The following is a 3,650-nucleotide window of genomic DNA, read 5'->3' as shown; positions in this document are numbered from 1 at the left end:
ATATTAAATGAAGGTCATTTTAATACGCTGTAGTAAAGGCATACTCTTTTACTCTTTTACTTATTTCAGTCATGGACTGCGGCCATGCTGGAGCACCGCCTTTAGTCGAGCAAATCTTTGTAAGCCTAATACTTACTCCATCGTTCTCTTTTGCCAAACCGCTAAGTTACGTGGATGTAAACATGCCAGCATCGGTTGTCAAGCGATTTGGGGGGACAAACACAGACACACAAACACACATATAAATATACATATATACCACGGGATTCTTTCCGTTTCCGTCTACCAAATCCACTCACAAGGCTTTGGTCGGCCCGAGGCTATAGTAGAAGACACTTGCCCAAGGTGCCATGCAGTGGGACTGAACCCGGAACCATGTGGTTGGTAAGCAAGCTACTTACCACACAGCCACTCCTGCATGGATAGTAAAAGTAAATACATACAGCAAAAAACCGTTATCAACACAGTCATGGCCTAGTGGTTAATACATTTGCTTTGTAGTCATGATTTTCCATGTTCAATCCTATTGTGTGTCATTAAACTGACGAATTTTACTTATCTTTGCGCAAGTCTCGGGTCAACCAGTACCCAGTGAGGAGAAACGGGGTAGAAGAAACCTATGCAAATCCATCTGATTGACTATACTCATAACTTATAGGTCTATCACTGTCTTATATAATGTCATACTGATTCGGCTTTAGAATTACATTTAGGGCACATATATTCGTAAAATACTCAGATGCATTAAGTTAATGATTAGTTTGGTCGGTTGATTGAAAACATCTAATGCTTGACTTTGAAACCAAAAGATATTCCAGCAGCATATGATCAGTGATGACATTACAAGCATTGAATGACTAGTGGGGAGGGAGGTGTATAGGATTTGAAATATTATTTTTAATACAAAATACTTGCTCATCAGATGAAGGAACAATTGAATGCTATAGCTATAGAGTAATAGGAGCAAAAGGACTAAGGAGACGACTGCAATAGTGTTATGATCCTATGTGACCAATATTCTGCCTTTAATGTCTGCTTGTTACAGTTATAATGGCAGGCTTATACCATCTTCACCCATGCATCACTTCTCTGTGTCATCCCTGTCATGTCTAATTCTTAGGGCCCAATCCTCCATACACAGAGTTTCATAGTATCAACTCTCTGAAATAGCATCCTTGCCTATCCTTTGTCAACAAGTACTGACCTACAGATGTGGAGCCTGACAGTTTCATTAATCAGGAATACGTTTACTCCTTTTACTAACTCATAAAGTTTTAGATAGAATGAAACTTACTTGTATTCTTGTAACATATCATCTCTGCCAGTCTCTGATAATTAACACCTTACTTCATTTTGTTACACAACTGACCCATAACACTGCAATAATTATTAAACAAATGTGAGTCACTTGATAGTCACTAAACAGGCTAAAATACCTACTTAATCTACTTTAAATTACATCTTATATCATTAAAAATTAAAATTATATTGAATAATTTATGCCTTTCCTATGAAAGACATGTGATGGTCACAGTTGTAATATCGTAATCTGTTAGATTAGGATTGATTTGGTGCTAAACAATAACAGCAACAGAAATTATTAAAGAAAGTGTTTTCATACATTTCAAAAAATATATCGAATATTTCGTTTAATTTTTTTCTATTTTCATTAAGTATATAAAAGATAGCTAAGGAAAACTGATAAATTTATTAAAAGATTATGAGTGACATTTCACTATTGATTGAAAAAAAAAATGACTTGTAAATTGTTTAATTTATTCTTAGATGAAATAATTACTTTCTCATACAACAAAGGAAATTCTAATCTCATTACACTTTCTTTAATAACTTGAAGATGTGATCAACTTATTTATAAACATAAATTTCTAATAGTGATTGATTTTTTTTATTTAGATATGTGTATTAGAAAGCAAACCAGAATCTATAAATAGAAAATTGTTACACTGTCCATTATGTATGTAGCTGATGATATTAATCAAGTGGCAGTCTATATCTGGATCATCTATTCCATATTACATCTGTTCATCGATATATTAATAAAGATATCAGTACATAATTTGTAAAAGCATAATATGTGTTTACATAGTACCAGCTTTTCAGTTAGTGAAAACACTACAAAACAGTCTGAGAATAGATCTTCTAAAGGATACAAAAATAGAAATGATTACTGTTATAACACGGTATAACAGTCTGGTGTATTGTTTGCTTAAAGAGTATCTGGTTATGTGGTTGTATTTTAATTTAATTTTCTGTTGTTTAGTTGGATTGTGCTTGTGACCTTTAAAAACGTTTGCAATTTATGAAATCAATTTGGTTGATGTTCATTGCCATCATTGTTAAATCGACATCTGCAGGAAAAATGTTAGTGGGGTCAGTATTCTAAATAGTTGAGAGTCTGGAAAGGAAGTTCCAAGAATTGGAAGTAATAAACAATAATGAAAAGATGAGATAACTGTTCCATTCCCAGTTGTTTTCTGCCATAATCCTATAAAAGTAGTTAGTTCAGAGGAATAGAGGTATAGTAGAAGCAACATAGTATATACAGATAGAAGATACCATATGAGAAAGTCCAAGATTGTAGTATGAGTCTATACCAATAACTTTAGTGATTGGCCTTCAGCTCAAGATAGTCAAAAGTATTTATGTTCTACGTTGGTATATTTATTGAAACAATATGCATGGCATTTTGAAAAAATAAGAGAAAACTGTAACATGGTTGATTTAACTTAAAGGAAATATTTCTTCTTACAACAAAGCAAGATATAAAATCAAGAGTATACATCTATCTGTGACATGAACAAGGACAGCATTTTTGAAGATGTACCTAGTATTTAATAAATGCATCAACACAGTATACATTCCATATTTTATATTTTGGTATCTGCTTCTTACAGCACATTACATCATGCCAAGTTAGGTCCTGATTGTAATTTGTTTACCAAAAGTAGTGTTACTGCTTCATGGGTATACTGTTAAGGTAGGGTGTGCTGCATGTATGCATACATGACAAACATGAACATAATATATTATTAAAATATCTCTTGTACATATTTATATAAATTTCTAATGACTGCTGGTAGAGATGTACGAGATTACAATTGAGCATCAGTGTAACAAATATACAAAGCATTGAATAGTCAGGCTTGAGAAATGGGGAAGAGTTATCTGAGATTATGAAGAAAAATTTCTTCCATTTCTAGTTGGATTCAGCAAAAGAAAGCTGCACATTGTAAACAGTTAATTGCTTAATTACACACTGTTGTAGATTCTATGTGTGATTGTTTGTTGAGAGTGATGTGCCTTCAATGACATCTAACCTGGCATGCTTCTGGAGAGAGGTGAGAATCTGTGATCTGTGGTGAATTTCAACCTCTGTGGCTGTTTTGGGGTGGTCTTCATTTTAATACACTGGAAAGCACAAGGAATGATAGAACATTATAGATGAATTTCATAATATGGCATGATATCATTGCAAACTGATTGGTTGGTAATTAGGAGAAAATGCACGACTTGATTGAGATTTATGCCTGGTGTGGACCTTGCAATTGAAAAATGTGAGGTTCTACTCTAGGTCTCATTACAGTAGAATATTTTGTCAGGGATCGATGTAACACACATTGAATATATAT

The sequence above is a fragment of the Octopus bimaculoides genome, chromosome 4 (assembly GCF_001194135.2).
Source record: "Octopus bimaculoides isolate UCB-OBI-ISO-001 chromosome 4, ASM119413v2, whole genome shotgun sequence".
Classification (NCBI taxonomy): domain Eukaryota; kingdom Metazoa; phylum Mollusca; class Cephalopoda; order Octopoda; family Octopodidae; genus Octopus; species Octopus bimaculoides.
This window is presented reverse-complemented; position numbering follows the sequence as displayed.